We start from the raw sequence: 19,783 nt of genomic DNA on the forward strand, positions 1-19,783 counted from the left end.
CCCTTTGTCTCCTGCCAGGCTGGTAGGGCTCTGCCTTTCTTACATACATCCTCAGGAGTCCTGTGGACTGTCCTTGGCTGGCACTGCAAAGGTGCAAGGGGCACCCACACCCCTTGTGGTCCCTTCCTGAAGGAGCATGTACTAAAGTGCAGTAGTGAACTTCCCCCCTCTTTCCATCATGTATTACAAGCCTTTTATGAAAGCAAATCATTAGAAAAACAAATTAGTAAAATAAAATTACCTGAGACATGACCTCAGCCTGGCCGCTTGGAGCAAGAGGCAGTGTCTGCACCTGGTCAACTGTTGCTACACCTATGCCACAGCATTTTATGGAGTAGTCACAGGAAAGGCAGGGTCCATGCTGCATGTTATTAATGTTTCTGGTGAAAGAACAACACTATTTCCCTGACTTTCCAGCTTTTTCTTATGGCAAATTACTGGGAAGTGTTTACCTAGCTACTGGAGCTGAGAGTGAAATGAGTGCATTGCAGCAAATAAACTGCCCATTTTTTTCCTTCGAAACAAACATAAAAACAGTGGGATCAAAATCTGCTCTTTTCTTTGGTAGATGCAATGCCTGACTCGTCCCAGCTAAACACATTTCCCTCCAGCTTCATCCTTCACTTTTCAGTGATGCTCCCAGCTAGCATGGGATTCCAGAGCAACATGGAGACAACACAAGGATCTATCTGGGACAAACACTCCTGTGCAGAGTGACAACAAGCACAAGACAGGGGATTACTGCAGGCTAGGGAGTGTATCCACCTCAAAAATGCTGTTGACTGCAGATGTATGAGGAAACATGTCACCATTGTAGACAGACATGTACATAGTGATGTCTGATTCAGATCACTACTAATTACTCTGGCAGGGTACTTGAGGTGCCTTAGAAAGCCAACACCCGCTGATGAGGCGTGATCCTTCCTGGAGCCGCGTTCTGCCACTGACTGCAGCTTGGGTGATTCAGCTTGTGCTTGTCTTTGCTCCGAAGAAAGGGCTTGCAACTTCTTCTGGTGCTGAGCTCCCACAAGGAATGTGTTCACTGCTCTGTCATGAACTGAATGACAGCCCTGAAAGCAAGTAAATTTATGACAGTTTGATACTCAGCTATAAATAAATGCTCTCAGCGTGTGGGTTTTCACCCACTTTTGCTTGGCAGTAAATTCTCTCAGGAATTGAAGGAAAAGTATGGTGCAATCCATGCTCTAGGTGAGGAAGAGGGAAGATGCTAGCTCTGCCCCTCTGTCCATGCAGAGAGGCTCCAAACAAGACTAAAAGCAAAAAAAAAAAGAAAAGGCAAGAAGAAATTATGGATGTGAAATGCAGAAGAGAAATATAACTAAATATCAGAGGTGTAAATAAACATCCAGGAAGGGATGTGCACTTGAAGCATCCCTTCTCCATGGGCAGGGCTTCCATTCCCAACTGTGCCACCTCCAGCCCCACCATGGCCTCTAACCCATCACAGAGGACCTGAGAGATGTGAAGGCCACTCTGATCCAAGGCTCACTCATTTGTTCCTAGGGCACAGTTCATCTTGCCCAGCCACCTCTGTATTCCAGCCACAGTGAATGAAGAGGTAAATGCCACCTCAGTGACACTAAACCCACAAATTCCCAGGGTGACACTAAACCCACAAACACTGGTTCCTGCAGGACAGGTAGTCTTCAAAAGAGCCAGCACCCCAGGGAGTAGGTATTTAGGCATACTTGTAATTTGATTTTAAAGGTTGGAGAATCCTGAGCAAAGAGCTGGGGAAAGTGGTGTGAAAAGACTGCACTGGTTTTCTAATTGGCATCTTGGCATTGTAGCAATATACATTAGCAATAGCAAAACATCCAAGACAAGACATTCAACAGAAACGAGGTCAGTGGAACTAAACACATTATTGCTGAAACCAGCTTGCCTCTCAACATTAACTGTGCCAGGAAAGACACTGACTCAAACCCAGTAAGAGATGGAATATTAGAGGTTGCCGTGCACATTTCTCAAGATCTCCTCCATTGATCCTGCTGCCCAGTTGACAATCAGCCTCTTTGACGACTTCCAGTTTCACCAGGGGGTCCTTTTATTTTCTACCCTGTGCTGGTTTGAGGCTCCCATATGGAAGTTTGTGCCATCCAGTGCTCACAGCAGCACTGACTGCTCTGGTGTCTTCTGCACAGTACTTACACACCCATGGCAGAGGTCTGTCCCACACAGAGGCTGTGCTATTCCATCACATGCTCACTCACTTGTTTTATATGGGTTTTTTCCCAAAAAGGAAAATGGAATTATTTTTTCAGGTTTTCTTTCTGGTTTTGTTTCATCTTGGTTTGGTTTTAAATCATCTTAATATTACTTGGAGAAAAAGGAATTGCATTTTGGACTGATGCAAGTAGCCATGGGTGAAAGGATACTCTCATTCAAATATTGTACTGAGGTCACACAGCACAAGAAAGTAAATTAAAATATTTTTATCACTGTTATGGTAAAGACTCTTGAAAAAAACCCCAGTATTTTGCAACCTTGCATTTCCTGACGCATGAAGATGAATCTAAGTCCCAGCACTGGGAATGAAGACCTTTGTTTTTTTCCTCCTATGGAAAAAGAAAGTGGGGAAGCACATCAAAAGGGCACTACTGCTTGTCTAGGTGCCTTCTGGGAAAATGGGGAGACCATGCTCTAACAGAGCATTGCCTGATGCATTAAACAGGTACCTGCAGGTGGATTCAGAGCAATGACGAAGTTAGGAAACCCAACAATTTGGGTCAGAAAGAAAAAAAAACCTTTGGCTGCAGCTGCAAAAGTGCTCTTGACTTTTAACAGTGTTGACCCTCAAAAAATATGAGGTAGACTCTGGCTGTTTCTCTAGAGAAAATAATGCCAAAGCTATACTGAAAACTGGAAAATTAAGGTTAGGAACAGGGTGGTTCATTAATGATAAATCATCATGACACTCTTTTATTTGCAGGGAAACCAGAAAGTTTCTCTTCTCAGGTGTACCAAGGTCTTCAGGTGGAAATGATTGCATACACAGTTGCTGAGTCTGTTACGGATAATTGTAATCTGTTTTTCCACTGAAGTAAACTCCCTCATCCTTTTGCAGTTCAACTCAGGTGATAGTTTTCAACACTTACATCATCATCATCATAAAAAGGAGTGTCCAAAGTCCTGCAGGGACTGGGAGGGGCAAGCAGCAGGCATCAGCTCTGCCTCCTGCCCAGGAACATCAACAGCACCTGGCAGGTGATAAGCAGCATTTAGCCTGGGTAGGGGCAATATCCAAGCAGGCAAAATCAGTAGGTTCTGAAGCAAAATAAATCTGCTGAGTTTTGAAATAGACTTCTACTTGAAAGAGAAAAGTTAGCATGGAAGAGCAGCTGGGAGAATCAAAAGGGCTGCCAGTGTGGGCTGGCCTTGCAGAGTGAAGAGGGAAACATCATCCCATCACAAGCCATCCCATCCCTGCTGCCATTTGAGGGACCCCAGGAACACTTACCCTTGGAGCAGATCCAAAGAAGGGGAGTGACTGGCCCAGGCACCACAAGGATTGAGGGATCCCCAGCAAGGAAGCATGGAGTGCTCACCCTGTTCCCTGCACCCTCACACAGCCCTCTGGGTCAGATCAGTACAAGGATTTAGCTGCCTACAAATGCAAATCAGGCCAACGTGGTGTTTCCCAAAGCATTTGCATCTCAGACACCCACATATTCCTAAAACTCTCCCCTCCCGCCCATGCACTCTGCGTTAGTTTCTTCATTTCTAAAATGGATATGGTAATTACCCGCCTCTCTGGCAGCAGCAGCAGGAGGAGGGAGATACCTGCTCTGCTGCCGTTCCCTCCAAGGTGGCAGCACCACATCCCCTTCCCATTCCCCTCTGAGCCATGTGCCAGGCAATGCTGGCTACTCCATCAGCACCTGCACTTGCATCTGGAGACTTTGGGAGAGGAGAGAAATGCCAGCTCTGCATCCAGCCCTGTTTAAGATGGTTTTCTGGGATGATGCTTCCTGACCATTACCTCAATATCTTCAGGCTTCTGCCTCAGGAAAACTTCAGGCTCCCCAGACCAGCAGCACATCTGATCGTTGTGTTTCACACACGCAGCTGCTGGCAGGCACGTGATGGGCACTTGCCAGAAATACCACGGGGTCATGAGCGTGCACTGCAGGGAAATGAAATCTGTGTGGGTGCCTTTCAAGGAAACCACAAGTCTTTGGGTGCCCCAGCAATCACACAGCTCAAGAGAATCAGTACCCTGTGTGAATTTTTTGCAGTGTATTTTTCCTGCACTGTCAGCCTTTTGTACTTCCCCTTCATAGCTAAGCCATGTCTGCATCTCTTCTTGGCAGTGCTCATTTCTCACAGTAAGAGAATATCATCAAAACCTAAGAATAACAAACAGAAGTGTATTCTTGCCAATCAGCATAAAGCAATCTCACATTAAATTGACCTTCTGGATAGCACTTTATGTTCTATTTACTCAAGCATAAAATCCTATTTTCCTTTATATAGGAAAGAGGGAAGTGCACAGACAGAGGGGTTTCACTTCAGGAACACAGAATACCAAAGAGAGTTCACCAATTCAGTTTGCAGGCTGAACTCAGCAATTAAAATATCACAACACAAGTAGGAACCTATATGCTCAAGCAAACACTTCAGCTGATCATCCACCTACTTCAGGCAGGTAATCCATCAGGTCTGGCCACTCTGACACTTTTGAAAACTTGTGCAAACAAAAGCAGTAGGCAGTGCAGCAAGTTAGACCTTGAGGCAGATGCACCAGCTGATGGCAGAGCAACATACCTGACCTAAAATGTCCCAGGCCAAAGAGGGAGCCACCCAGACTGAGCTCACAGAAGAGCATGTATGCTGCGGTCATAGTGTTAAATTCTGGGTGCTCAGGTGCTTCTAAACCTCTCAGACACAAAAGGTACCACCAAAACAGCAATGTAGCAAGAAAGAGGATGCAGCTCCCCTTGGCTGCAGTAGATGCAGCTCATTCCATACAGGCCCTCAGGGAGGTGCTGAGTGTGGTACACTAAATTAGCAGAAATGGTGCAGCACACTTATTCATGCATCCTGTGAGCTGCTGGACTCACAGAAATTCCACAGAACGTGGTGGAAACAAACTCTCGTCAGCTGCAGAGCTGTTTGCTCAGCCATTCCAGCTCTTATTTTTCATCCATGTCAGGCTCATCCTGAAATAGGGAGCACCATATGGTGATGGTGCAGTGGTCCTGTGCTTTTCACCACAAACCTAACAAAGAACAGCCCTGGAGTTTTAACCCAGCCCATGGTGCTGCCTCCCGGGTGTCTGCTACCAGTGGTTTTTTCTCATCTGAGCACTCAAAAAATTGTTTGGTTATCTAAAAATGCCAAGATACACAAAACCATAGGAAGATACTAACAGTGGAGAGCTGAGCTGTAGTGATTAATAAAGACACCAGATCCTTCAGAGTTTCATTAGGAAATACAGCAGAGACCTGAGTCACTGGCTGCTCACAGCATTTTCTGCAGCAGTGGCACTCATGCACCTTGCAACACCTCTGCTGGCTCAGCCACCTCGCCTGCCTGGGAGTTTCACTACAGCCCATGAGAGTTATGCTCCAAATTGTGCTGGAGGATTGAAAAATTGCCCAAACCACTGTTTCTTGACTAGCAGACTGGCTTGTGGAGTATGTGCTTCAAATCTCATGCCATGTGGAGGAATGTCAGGGTACCCAGACCCAGGAGTCACAAGAAGGAAGCCACAATAGCTCTGGTCATTAAAAGGTCTCAGGGATTAGCTGCTAGGCATGATCTTTCTTCTATTTGAACATTCCATGCTCATAAGCTCTTAAATCGCTGTAGTTTTGTCACCAGGGACTGCCATCCTGGGTCTGATAGGTCTTTCCTTTGGTAGCCTGCCTCCAAAAGGACTCAGCAGTGGGTGCTGATGGAAAGAGGGTGAGAAACAAGGCATGCACTGCCCAGCCCCTCTCTTGGCGGATCGTCTTTTTCAGAAATTCTTCTTTTTCCTCCAAGGTGTACAGGGCTAGACAGGCATTTGTGCTCACAGATAGCTTATCTCTCCAGTTCATCCTCAGTCCTGGGCCTCCAGCTGCATGCACTGCCTGCTGATCAGCAGCAAACCTGCAGGTTCCCTTGGGCAAAACACAAGGGGAAAACAAAAAGAACATCAGGACTACAAGCAGACTCAGGTCAAAGGGTCTCCCAGCAGGCAGCCTGCCCACTACCTGGCAATTCCCATTGCAAATACCCTTGCAACAGAACCTGCTTTTACTTAGCCAGCCACAGGAGCAGACTTGGGCCAGAGAAGCAAGTGACAAAATTCCTGCTCATTTCAATGAGAAGCAGCAGGCCAAGCTCCAGTGCTCCAGATATTCCCACCAGACACCAATGCAGATTTTCTTCAGAGGTGGTTCCTGTTGTAGTAGGAGACACAAAGCTGGCTTCTTCTGGCATCCAGAGCACTCTCCTTAGAGAGGAAGGATAAGTAAAGACTTTGGTACTTATTTGTGCAGCCTGGTCTTTTGCCACTCACTCCTCACACAAATGACAAACACAAGCATGGTGGAGGGGACAAAGGCAGAGCCCTGAGATGGGTCTGGCTCAGCAAATGCTGCCTAAGACTTACCACAGGCCAGGGCTCAAACTCCTTCAACATCCACCCCTCCACAGTGTTAGCTCCTGTTTTGCTGACAGTTGCAGCTGTGGAGAGCCTTTTGCTGATTCACAGGCTTTGCAAGGGTTATTATTAGCTTATGGAGATGAAATGGCTGTTGATTTGAAAAGATTTGGTAGAAAACCAGGACAGGGTGACCTGAAGCTGGGAGGATTTCATTTTCTTGATGGCAAATGTCAAGCCCATCATGCTTTGCCTGTATGCACATACAAGCTGATGAGGATTAATGCACGAGAACTATTGCCACTATTAAAACAGCAGCACCCTCCCCCTGAAGAAAATAGGAGAGAAGAGAGAAATCATTTTACATGGCTCCCCATCCCCCTAATAAACAAGGAGCTAGGACCTGGGGGATGACAGTTCTGGGAGATAAGGGAGTGGGGCTGATGGTCACTGACATGAGGTGTCCACCTGCTCTGGCTGGCTGTGGTTTTTTATGCAATATTGTCTCCTAGCAAGAATGCCCAGTGTCTTTGCCCTCCATCTTCCACAGTCATCTTAATCCTTCAGAGCAAGAGCTCTCGTAGTAGTAGGTGGGAAATGGAGTCAGAAGTTTCCTGAACTGTCCTATAAAGTTTCTCTGCTAGAGTGTTCAAGCAGCACTTATGCCATAGGGAAACACAGCAGGAGTGGCTACACAATCCCTCCACCACCTCAGCAAAACAGTACAGGAAACCAAAGAGAATAAAATGGTCTGTAACAATTTATTTGCACAAATCATCCAACTCCAGAAGCAAATCAGATTGCTTCCTTGGTGCCTAATTAAGTTGATTTGCTCTCCCTCGGACACATGGGAGTAGGACTGGTTGCTGTCACAGACTTGACAGACTTTTCAGGGCTCCAAACAGATTCCCACCTGGCTCCCTGTGTGGGTATCGAAAGGGAAGGACTGTTTTTAGTAGCTTGGGAAACACTCCTTGACCAGCCACTGCACCAAGAGGTCAGAGCTGAAGTCTCTGCTGGTGTGGCACCCCAGGGTCAGCATTTGGGCTGGTGCTGTTCAGCCCGGGCTGTGCTTGACACACCGATCCAGCTCTGCAGCCTCCTGCCTAGGGAAACAAGGGCGCTGCAGTGCTCCAGGCAGGCTCATGCTCAGCTGCATGCATCTGCCTGATGGATTCAGCCTGCGGAGCTACTCACACAGCTCTCCTGAATTTCTGCTCGTCTCAGTGAAAGAAGAGAGATCAGCAACAGAGCTGACAGCTGAAGCCAGACCTGTTCAGATCTGCTGCCACCGGTGAGCCTGGTTCAGGAATCTCTCTCTGAATTTCCATTTGGACCCACAGAATTAGTTTGAGTACAAGAGGGCAGCAATAACGCACCTAATTTGTTTCACCCTGGAATACATCATCATTTAAAAGCCTGGAATATTTATTGTTGGCAAAGAGATATTGATTGCTTAGCCACAGGCAGAGTAAAAATCATTGAGGGCGAAAAAAGAACAAGCAACAAAACAAACCAGAAAAATTGCTCTGGTGGCTTCCTTCCACACTGGAGTGCGATGCACTGCCTCCGTTTTTACTGCCTTCCAGCATCCCTCAGCCCTCACAAGTTTCCAGGGCACAAAAAAAATGGCCTTTCCCTTTGAATTTATTGGAGAATGGATTCCAGCAGCTCCCGGGCACTCTATCACCTTCCTGCAGGGGAACATAAAACAGGGCCCTTGTCTCTGCCTGTGCCGTAGGAACAAACAAACAAGGGCAGCTCCCTGCGGCTCGGCCAGCGGCCCATCCACGCGAGGGCTGCCTGCATTGTACCAGCGAGCTCCAGCTGCGCGCTTCTGAGCCCGCTCGGCTCCCAGCTCCCCACCGCCCCTGGATGTTTGGAGCCACTTATTTCCTTCTTAGGGTTCGCCCAACAGGAAAGCTGCTCCCCACCCCTAAAACCTGATTAAAAGCTAATGGTCCATTGTGGCTCTTGTAAAAGATGGATTTCCCTGCTAATGCGGGCCGCCGGCTTTCTTGTGGCGGCGGCGATTCTAGCGCTGCTTGGACGCCGCAGTCGGGTGCATGCGGCCGGAGCGGTTTCCTTTCAGCAAATAGCATTTTAATAGCCTGAGGGCAATGGCTCTCCTCACTGGGGTGCTGCAGTGGCCCTGTGGCAAGCCTCGCTGTCGCTCCATTTGCCACAAACCCCCTCACGCTGCTTCCTCGGTGGCCTCTCCTCAGGCACAGCGGCAGTGGCGCCTGCTGGAGCAGCTGTGGGGCAGCTCCAGACAGGGACTCAGCGGCAGGAGAAAATAGGGCTGATCCTGTGGGCACTGCCCTGCCCATTTTTTGCCATGGGGGCTGGGATAAAACCTCCTGGGCGAGTGGGCAGTGCTGGAAGGCTCAGGGAATTGCCGTGAGGGCACCGCTGCTGGGCAGGGCCTGCTCCAGCTCCAGCCCCAGCCCCGGCGCGGAGCTACCCGCACTGCCTCAGGCCCGGCGAAAGGCAGGGTGCGCCGGGCCGCTTGGTGAGATAAGTGCGGGGCTGGCCCCCTCCCCGGCAGCCAGGCCTCTGTAATCTGTCCCCTGGCACCCATCCATGGCCATCCCAGCACAGCTGGGCACAAGGATTGCAGCCTTGCGAGGTGACTTCGGCCACGCACAAAGACTGAGGCCAAGTGTGAGGATCGCAGTGCTGCAGCCCCTCAGAGGCAGCCATTCCTACAAACCGTCTCTGAGACTGAAATGTCAGCAAGGTTGTGCTGGCATCCAAGGAAGAGCAGGATCCCGGCACAGCCACGCTCCCCTCTGCTCTTCGCAGCTGCCTCTTTGCTGCAGTGAGGAGGAGGAGGTTAATTAGCGCCTCCGTGGGTCTTTGCCACCCGCCTCTGGAGAGAGGGTAGGTGTTCCTCAAGGTTTTGATTATTCTCTTTTTTTTGCCTGGTTTTAAAGGGAAAAAAGATAACATAAGGTGCCACCCCTATTTCAAAAAGAAGAAATGTGGACTAACCTGTCAGTTCATTCACAGGGAACAATTTATTGTGTTCTCATCAAGCCATCCTACTGGGGTTTTTTTTAAGTACTGTCTTTTCTCAGCCTAACCTTATTGATTATTCCTTCCCAAAGCTTTAGATAATTATTTGGTTCAACATTTATCACTTAAAGAGTAATTCATGTGCTAATACGTGTAATCCAACAGCACAGTTTAATTGCAAGATCTTAGCACTGCAGTTGAGCTGCATTATTTGGTTTAATTTCTCTTATTCTTTTACGGGCTCTAATTAGCCCCATGCAAAAACTTTCTAGATGTTAGCAGCTCTGAAAGCTTTTAGTAAAAACTACTGGGGTCCAAATGTTTTGTTCTACTAAAAACACTGAGAGAACTTGAACATGTAATTTCACTTAAAAACGTATTTCAAAACAGAAAGTGGTTTGGAGTCAGATTTTTTTGAATAACTATTTTAGGGAGTTAAAGCATTTTACAAAACAAAATGTCATCATCCCTCAAGTCTGTCTCTGCCGTGAACCACCAGCTACTGAAATGTTTGTGCTGGTATTTTCAAAATTTGGGGGGAGGGTATGGATTTCTCTTCTTGCCTTAGCATCACTAAAAGGAATAGAAATTGAAAGTGCACAAGGTAAACCATCTGCTTACCAAAGACCTGAGCAAGGGCTTTGGGTGCCCCAGTGCCCTAAATCAGGTCTGGCCTTCTCAGTCATGCCACGTGACACGGCATCTCTGCTGTAGACATCAGATTTTTTCCCCCAAACAGAATAGTAGCATTTTCAAGACAATCTCAATGTAAAGCAAACAAATGTGCTTTAAGGATCCTAAATCCTATGCAAGCTCACTTGTCTAAAGTACACAGGGGCTTTGGGCACTTGGGAGTGCTGCTGATGCCTCTGGGTTTTCTAAAGCATCTAAGCACGTGAGAATGTGGTTGTTTATCCTTATGTCCTGTGCTGTGAGACAATGAGGTCCACAATACATTTATGATACTTCTGTAGACTGCCAGCAGTCCTGGAGGTGGCTGTGCCTTGCATGTGGTGCTTCCTTGCCCTGAGAGAGGACAATGAGAGGACAACTGAGCAATCTGGGACAAGATGGATTTACTCTCCACTGAGCTCCACAGCTCTTGCTCACACCCAACACGCTACAGACTCCTCATGAGCAGCAAGACAACTTCTTTCTTTCAGCCCCTCTGCTCCTGCCTGCACGAGAAGCTGTGTACCAGGGAAGCACTGGCTGCATGCAGATCGTGGAGGGCTCTCATTTCACCACCTGACACATAAAAGCAAAAAATAAAGAAGTCAGAAACATTATCACCATGGAACTGTTCTGGATGAACTTAATCTGAGATTTAAACCAAACCAGGAGCATTTTCAGCATGGCAGGCATTTTCTTTAGCTTCCAGAAAAGAAAAACATGAGTCAACAGGCTAAAGAAATCTCAGAAACAGGTGGTGAGAGACGCTGTATGGAGTTCAGTATTTGTGCAGTTGCTCTGGTTCTTACATAGGCCTGTTTTAAATGAACCAAAATACCACTCTGTGTTTGTGGTTGACATATATCTACTGTCTTACAAGCAATGGGCAGCTACCATAGCTTTGCTGCAGTGATGTTTATTCATTTAATAAGACACTCTCTTAAATTTCCTCTCTACAACTTTTAAGAAAATCTAAGTGTGACCAAATTAAGGAAAAAAACCCACAAAACCCCACCATGTTCTTTTGGGCTTGGTTGGGTTTTTTTTTTGTTTGTTTTTTGAGTTTTTTTCTAGTTCTTCTGGACATCAAAGAGAACAAAATCAGGAAAACCCTTGAGTCCAACTACTTCTGTATCCCTCCTAATTGACCTGCACAGGAGTCTATCTCTATATCACTTTCAAGCTGCTTTAGCTAAATTGCTTCAGGATACAAGAGGTTAAAGCACCCTGCTGGGCAGAAATCTTTTACTTTAGAGGTCTAGCAGCCTTTCCCTTAATCTGCAGAGTGGAGCTGTGATCATACAACAGCTAAAGTCATGAGCTTGTTAATGCTAAAATGACAGATGTTATAACAACAGGATATTTATTAAGTTTCCCATTACCCTGCTGGGTTGTCAGACCCTGATTTCTTTCTAAGACTGCTTTTTGATTTTTAATAACCAAAAGTTAACAGAAGTCTGTTTCCAGCCTTCTAACAAGACGTCACGTGAAAGGAAAAAAACTAAAAAGAAAATATTTATAAACTCTCTGTCTCAGCTTGACTCCTATTAAAGGAGGAAGCAGTACTACTAATTCTGTCTGTCTTTCTGCCTCCATGTTATGGTGTAGATTTGTTTTAGAGTAGGTATGGTTTTAACCTTTTGCCTAAACACTGTACAGCATGGCATGAAAAGTCGGAGTCCATGTGATTCCGAAGTCCTGGAAACTTTAGTACCTATTAATTATTTAGTGAAGCACTGCAGACTCTCTCGTGGTGGGTGTTTTTTCTCACTGCTGGATTAGAAAGCATCCAGCAGCCCTGCCTGGAGGATACCTACCTCTGTGATCAGTGCTATGCTGGGAGGTGACAATCCCTGCCCAAGCAGAGCTTGGAAGTTACTGTGGAAAAAGCAGACAGCCTAGAAAAGCCACGTGCACAAGGAAACAAGAAATAACTAGGTTTAAGCAGTTATTTCTGCATAAATTGAGTTTCAAGTTTCATTTATCAGTTCTAAACTCAGTAACAGCATTAATCCCAGAACAGCTGGAGTGGCAGCCCAGTATCAGAGTTGTTACACCACTGGTGGTGCCCTTTCCACCAGCGCAGTGCTCCCTTTACACCTATGCCACACACGCTCTGGATGTGGAGGCCCTTCCCTATGGACCCAGGGGAAGTTTCAAACATCGAGGGCTGGGCAGTGCTGTGCATGCCTTTGTTGGTAGATGGGTGTTCTGTGACAGGAGCTGCTCAGAGCACAGATTACCTGGTTACAGCTGGCCTGCACGTCCCAGCTCATGGCAGTCATGCCCTCACTTCTCCCATGTGCTGTGGCCCTAAAATTGGTGCAGCACAGGAGCAATCCAGGCCTCTCTGAGGAGCACTGCTGGTTTTCCATCCCTCAGGTTGGGTCAGTTTGCAGTTTGCAGTGCAATCCAAGAGAGAGTGGCCTCTTTCCTTAGAACAGCTGTAGTCCTTCTGGAGGCTTATTGAGATTTCTACAAGCCCCCCATGATCTCTGTTTCTGAGGCCCTCCTTAAACTGAAATTTCAGCTTTTGGGGGAAACTGAAAACCATATAGAGATAAACGAGACCCCTCAGAGAACCATAGCTTCTACCTTGGTCACATTTTTGAGTCTCAGTGAGTACTTTGTATTTCTTTAAGCACTTTTTAGCAGAGTTTGAGGGACGAAAAGCATGCCAGAGGTCAGAGCCCTGCATGTGCTACAAACAGAGAGCACTTTTCACCTGTCAGAGTTCCCAATACAAGGCAGGCTCTTATATTCATAATCTACGTATCAGAGATGAAAAGTGAGATGAAAAACATGCTCTGAGGGGTCCTGTAACAATCATTACCATCCTATTGGATTTATTTAGTACACATCTCAGACTTGCCAAAAAGCACCTCAGTGAAATTTCAATGAATATTAAGTTTTCCTCCTCTATATATGAGTGGCTGTGTTTGGGGTTAGTCACAGATACAGAAAGTAAAAAAAAACAACAAAAAATCCAAACCAAACCAAACAAAAAAACCCCAAGAGCCCAGCTTTTCTTAACAAAGGCTTAAAGTGTTGAGAATTAATCTAGCCTTATCTTCAACACATTCTTCCACATTTCCAGGTCTTTGATATCCTCCATCCAGCCCAACTTGGTTCAGAGTCTTGCACTCCTACTGAGCACAGGAAAACACAGTGTCACTGACTCAGCCAACCAGCATGTGGCCCCTGAAGACATTATCACAGGAAGATACCCTGAAGCTAATTGGGTTAAGGCATCCCCTTCAAAAAGAATCTGTCAGAACAAAGTTCCTGTCAGAACCAAGTTGTTTGAAAAGCAGGATGGTCATATTTGGGTAAAACCCCAGCAAACTCTCACATTATTTAAAAGAAGGATCACGTGTACTGGAAGGAGTTGCTGAATGATGTACAGTCCAGAATTGCATCTATCATGCTCTCCACTCCTCCCCTGCCATAATTTAACTGGCTGGATAAATCAGTGCATAGGACAGGATCTAATCTGGTATTTATGGAATAAAGTCCCCATCACATCATTGAAGGATTAGTTTTTCAGAATGCTATGTATAGTACAGGCCAAAATGCAACTCAGGAACTGATACATTTTCTTCTGTATCACTAAAGCAGCTTCTTCTTCGTGAAGTTCAAGCAAATATTTTTCCATCCCAATTTATTGCTGTGGTCCCTGTTTCCACAGTACATTCTACAGCTACTCAGAGCTCTGCAGAGTGCTGAAGTACTTGTTAGTGGCAAGTGACCTGCTACCAAAATTGTGTGGTTAGCTCTACTTTTCATGAATTGACACTTCCTCTCTTTTTAGCTGATATTAAAGAAAAATAATATGTTAGCAAAAATTGGACAGGTTTTTTAAAATAAAGTTTATTTCTATGTTCTGTGGATTAGAAACAAGGACACAGAATAAGTAAATAATTAATTAAATGTTTGAAAATATTCTTAGTAATATTAAAAATACTTGCATTTGAACTTTAAAAGCATAGAAATATTTCTGTTACCTAGAGGAACTTTAAAACCTTCATCATCATTGAAATAAGTCAGATCTATTAAAACATAGCTGGTTTTAGCAGTTGCAGACACACTGCACTGCATTAACCCCAAATTTGCAGTTTAAGGTTAAGGTTTAGAGATAAAGGAGAAGATGGCAGCAGCCCATCCTTGTTTATCTTGTTTAATTTTTGTCCTAGCCCAGACCAATGACTTTTTCTCTCCAAACCACTGTTTCGAAAGGGGAACTCTCATATTGCATAAGAACCCTCCATATCCGACTTTACCTTAAGTCATTTGGAGAAATACTGCACTTTCAGTGCCACTGCCAGCAGCAAACCCCCATGCAAACACATTATTTTTGCCAAGCTGCAGTCTCTTGCAGAGAGAGGCCACTCCTCATATGCTCGGGTGTGAAACTAAACTGCTGTTACCTGATTTTCTGCACCATTTCTCTAGCAGTGAGCTAGGCTTGGTACTTCACACTAACCTTTCCTGATGGAACAGCTGAGCCTGTGCTGGCTACCTTCTGTCTCAGGAAGATTAAGGTCTCAGCTTCAGCTGTGATCTGTTGGAACATGTTTTTCCATGTCTTTCACTAACTTGGATTTCCATGCACTCCTGGTGTAGGTCCCTCGGTAACAAGCTGTTGAGCACTGCAGAGCTATAGAGGAAAACCAAATAAAGTCATTACCCTCATTAAAGCAGCTGCAGGATGGGGAAAATATAACCACTCCAAAATCAAAACCCACACACACTCCATTGATGCCATAATTTCATTTGCTTCCTACTAACCAGAGAGACCACTGTGGGAGAACCAGAGAGACCACTTCTTTCATGTCTGATAGTATCAAAAGTGACTGCCTTTTTGATACTATCAGACATGAAAGAAGTTTTGGCAAAAATCTCATAGATCACATTTTCTATTATTAAAGAATAAATCTAAAGAACTCCAGTGTCTGCCCTTCTGTTTTTCCATGCCACATTAATTATTGCACGCACATGCAGTAATAGTAACTCCGATTGTTCTCTGGGCAGAGGACAGCAAGCAGGAGCATCACAGAAAGCTACTGCAGAAGTTGTAGACTTGAGTATCACCCCAGCTTTCAGTAGAGAAACACTGTTTTGACATCACCTCATTTTTGTAGATACTTTTAGGAAGGGCACACAGTAAGAGTTCAAGCTCTGGTTGCAATGGCACTTTTTCTCAGAGCAGCACACAGTGTTGCAAGGCAGTTGAGCTGCACTCTCCCCTTAGCTGTGCGGCTAAACTTCTCAGCATGAAGGGAATGAGAAAAGGGATAAAAACCCCATGTAAGTTTTCAATAAATGTTACTGAGGTTTTCAGTAGCACATAGAGCTTGGGTGATGCTCTGGGTTTTTCACATACAGCCCGTGATGTCACGCTGTGGCTGTGACGTCAGCGCAGCTCTGACACAGGAGCTCTGCCCACGCAGCTTGACTCAATATTTAGTTCTGCAGTTTTCCTACTCCTTCAGAAAAAGATAACTGGGACATTATGGTGCCAAGTGTCATTCCACTTCCAAGCTCAAGCATATGTACCAAACACCTCCTTTTTAGCAATAACTTGCCGACTAACTTGTCAGTGTCTCTACTGTGCTGCTGCTGCATGCAGGGAGGTTTTCAGCAAACTGGAAACACACCCACCAAGGCTGGGTAATAATTCTTGTGATAATTAAACATAGTTCTTTCCTTTCTTCTTTTTGAACAGCAATATGAAGAGAAAATCACTTCAAACTATCATGACACAGAAACCTAAGACCTCTGCCAGTATGGATATTTAGTATTAATTACTTGAGCCTAGATTTTACCTAGTACTTAAGCCCAACCCTTCCTAAAGCTCAGCTGGAAGCATGCAGAATCAGCCCCATCTATCTGGGTCAGAACTTTCCCACATGCCCACAAAAATACAAGTGAAAATCATCACCTGAATTTTGCTAATTCACATAATCCCTTTCTCAAGGAAAAACGTGCTTGTCTGCAACTGACTGGGAGAGAGCCCATGGAAGCACAGGATAAGACAATGGACTGAGTCTCCAGTCAGTGCTGCCTAATGAAAAAATCTTGAGAGTACAGCAATATATGCAGCATTTATCTGTGGGAGTGTTGTTCACTCCTGAACTAGGGTATGAGCACCTAGCTCAGGTGAGCAGCAGTGACCCAGTTACCTGCAGACTCCCTGTGCTGTACTCTGCACCCTCAGCTACAGGGATCACACAGTAACATCAAACCAAGCAGTGAAGCTTGAATCCAGGTCTGCAGCAGGCCAGCAGCATCCTCTTACACTCAGCAGACACACTGTGAAGCACAGAAGACTGGCAGCAAGTGAGTATCTCCCTTGGCTGAGGTCTTGCCTATACTGCAGAATACAGTTGCCTACAGCACAGAATATAGGCAACTGGAACACGCGTGGGCCAACCCACAGCAAACCTCATCCAAGAAATTCAATCTAACAAATTCACCCAGTGAGTCCAGGGGAAGATGAGCACAGCCTTCAGCCCAGGCCAGCAACACGAGCACAAACGCAGGAAGCCCAGCAGGTTGCACATCCTGTTCCACAGCATCACCAGGGCTATTCTTAGCTGCAGGAGCTGGTGCAGGAGGAAAATGCTGGGAAGCCGACCAATGCTGTAACTAGAAACAGAGCTTGGGTGATGGGGGGTGGGGATTGCCATTTGGTCTCAGCAACACTTTAAGGTTTGTGTTGATTGTCAAAAATTAAAAAAGGATAAACCAAACCACAAATATATATAAATGCTAGCCAAAGTCTCAGTGGCAAGGCTTTCATGCCAGGTTTGGGATGCTAGCACAGATCAGCCTGAGAAGGTGCCTGCGGAGTCAGATGCTCCCATCCCACCCCTCTTCTGTGGCACTAGCTCCTCCAATGGAAAAGCAGCAAGGAGTTGTTCTGGGAGCTGGATCTGGTGGTCCTTGAGGTCAAGCAACTATCTGCAGTCAGGCAACTATCTGCATGAATGACATGGCAAAAGTAAGCTACGGACCTGAAGCTTCCCTTCCTGCTAATTTAAAATTCCCACACCAGCATGTCTCATAAAGGATGTTCATAGTAAATTCAAATCACATCATTTCACAGACAGGTAGAAGCAGCTTTGGAAAATGGCAAAACTCATGCTCATGTTCTCATAAAGAATGTTCATAGTAAGTTCAAATCACATCATTTCATGGAGAGGTAGAAGCAGCTTTGGAAAATGGCAAAACTCAAGCTCACATGCAGTGTTTACAGCACAACCAAACATACCCTCCTGCACATATAACTAATAAGGTGGAATCACTTTTCCCTCTTGAAGCAGAAAAAGGTGCTGCTGAAGGGCTCCAAAATGAACTCACAACTGCAAGCTTATTAACAGTTCAAAGCAGCTATTGGTCACCATCCTGCCCTCCTCAGTGCTAGTGCTGGCATCTGCAGTCAGTCCTTTTCTCCCAAAAAACTGCAAACTGTAGTTTTTCTGAGTTGAAACAAATGAAGCTGAAAAGCACCAAAGCATCTTCTGCTCTAAAGCAGATTTCTTCCAAACACATTGAAAGAACAGTATAGAGTCCTATTAGGAAGCCTACCTTATTGACCCTTATGGCAGATATTTAACCATGGACAATTAACAGGTCAAGATGATTTTTTTATTATTTTCAAAAGCTGTTTTCATTTGAGATAAAAAAATGCCTTTTGCATAGTTAACTCTTTACCATACTAGAACTGAGCAACTATTTTTTTAATTGCACTTGGAACCCAGACAGTTGGAGGCCAGGACTTTACAACCCATTTACTAACCTCCACCTCCTCTATTTGTGCTCTTTTCATCTCTTTTTGATGTTCTGGGAGATAGTGAATGTCTATTTCTACTAGTTAGATTCCTTCCTGGGAGCTGATCTGAGAAAGAAATCCCAACTAAAATGTATTTGATGGTCAAGAGCTCCATTTATTTTCTCAGCACTTTAATACTTAAAAACAAAAACAAAAAAAAAAGGAAAAAAAAAAAAAGAAAAAAAGAACATTATTCTTTATTTTAAAAGAAGGCAAAAAGAAATATCATCAATGAACAAACTATGCCAATTATATTTTAACATTGTTCAGAAACAGGATTCAGGACATGAAAAAAAAAAAGAAGCCAAATTAATCCCATGTGCTTTTTGGAGACATACAGATGAAAGATATTTTTCAGCTTTGTGGTTTTGCTTTTCAACTAGTTAGACAACACAGTGAGTGCAAAAAATATAAATGTGAGCCTGCTAAAACATGGTGCTGTACCTCACAGACAGCTAACCACACAAAGCAAAGGTCACAAGGAATAATCGGACCTTCTGTTATCAGCAAAGCTACGTTTGATTTGGAAAATTGTCAACTCTGGCTTTAGCTCAGGCAAATGGAGCATCCACCTCTTTCTGCCTAGCAGAGAAAGGAAAAGCCAAAGATACTGTGGACCTGAACCACTTAAATGCATACCTAAAAAGGGTGTAACTGATGATATGCTGTGGAGCTAAAATAGTCAGAGCATATTTATATGCTTTTAAATATAGTTAGCAGTATTTCCCATTCCCTCCACATGGAACTCGGAACATCTAATTACAAAATTCACCCCCTCCATCCCTCCCAGTCTCTCCATAGCTGAAGAGATTAGAAAGTGCAGTCAAAGCAGGGGGCAGGGGAAGGGGAATGGCAGGAATCTTTATCCCTCCTCCCTAAACTCCACCAGGCAGTGTTTAATAAATTCAGATGGCCCGATTTCAGAAGCTAACAATGTCCGTTTAGCTAAACTTGCTAACAAGTCTTAGGACACTCAGTGGGCTTTTTTCCCTTTCTTTTTAGAGAATGGGGAAAAGGAATAAATTCTGGAATTACACCAAACTGACAGTATTTCTACAGCAAATTTAGAAACACCATAGCGGTCCTGATTTTAATACATCCATAAAATCTAGGTACTTTTTTCTTTAAAAGCTAGGCTACACTGGCAGAAGCTTTGGACTCACTCCCACAAGTAATACCTGGTGTGCAAGTAAGTACTCGTCAGCCTGATGAAACTATTTAAGAATAGAGACATTTTCAGGAGTGAGCCCTTGCCATGACTTTTGGGCAGTCACAAGCTGGGGCTGGTTCTCTTACATAACTCCCTGTATGTCCGTACCGCACACTGCGATGTGGCAACTACAGACATTAACTAAGCCCACACTGGGTGTTGAAAGCAAAAGAGCTACAATTACTAGGGGCTCCACAGAAACAATTTACTCTGCTAAAAAGGAAGACTGATGGTACTGTGGCTAGCCCACTTAGTGTCTGAATTTGTTCTGCACCTCACCTTAGGTGCAGATATAATCTAGGAAGTGATTCTAAAATAGCATGTTCCTGGATGAGGCATGTAGTAAAATATTTCATCTGGTGATGTTTGGTACATCTCTGACACATTTAATCAGAAACCTAAACAATCTGAAATACAAACTTATTTTTCCTTAAAA

The 19,783-nt window shown here is 44.9% G+C and overlaps 1 long non-coding RNA gene across 1 annotated transcript; it reads left to right on the forward strand.

Moving 5' to 3' along the window:
- The first annotated feature begins 9,242 nt into the window (after positions 1-9,242).
- On the forward strand, positions 9,243-10,920 carry LOC129118878 (uncharacterized). The gene is made up of 2 exons (XR_008534022.2): positions 9,243-9,496; positions 10,606-10,920. It is a non-coding gene; the product is annotated as an uncharacterized LOC129118878 (long non-coding RNA).
- The last annotated feature ends 8,863 nt before the right edge of the window (positions 10,921-19,783 follow it).

This window comes from Agelaius phoeniceus, chromosome 3 (assembly GCF_051311805.1).
Source record: "Agelaius phoeniceus isolate bAgePho1 chromosome 3, bAgePho1.hap1, whole genome shotgun sequence".
In the NCBI taxonomy this organism is placed as follows: Eukaryota; Metazoa; Chordata; class Aves; order Passeriformes; family Icteridae; genus Agelaius; species Agelaius phoeniceus.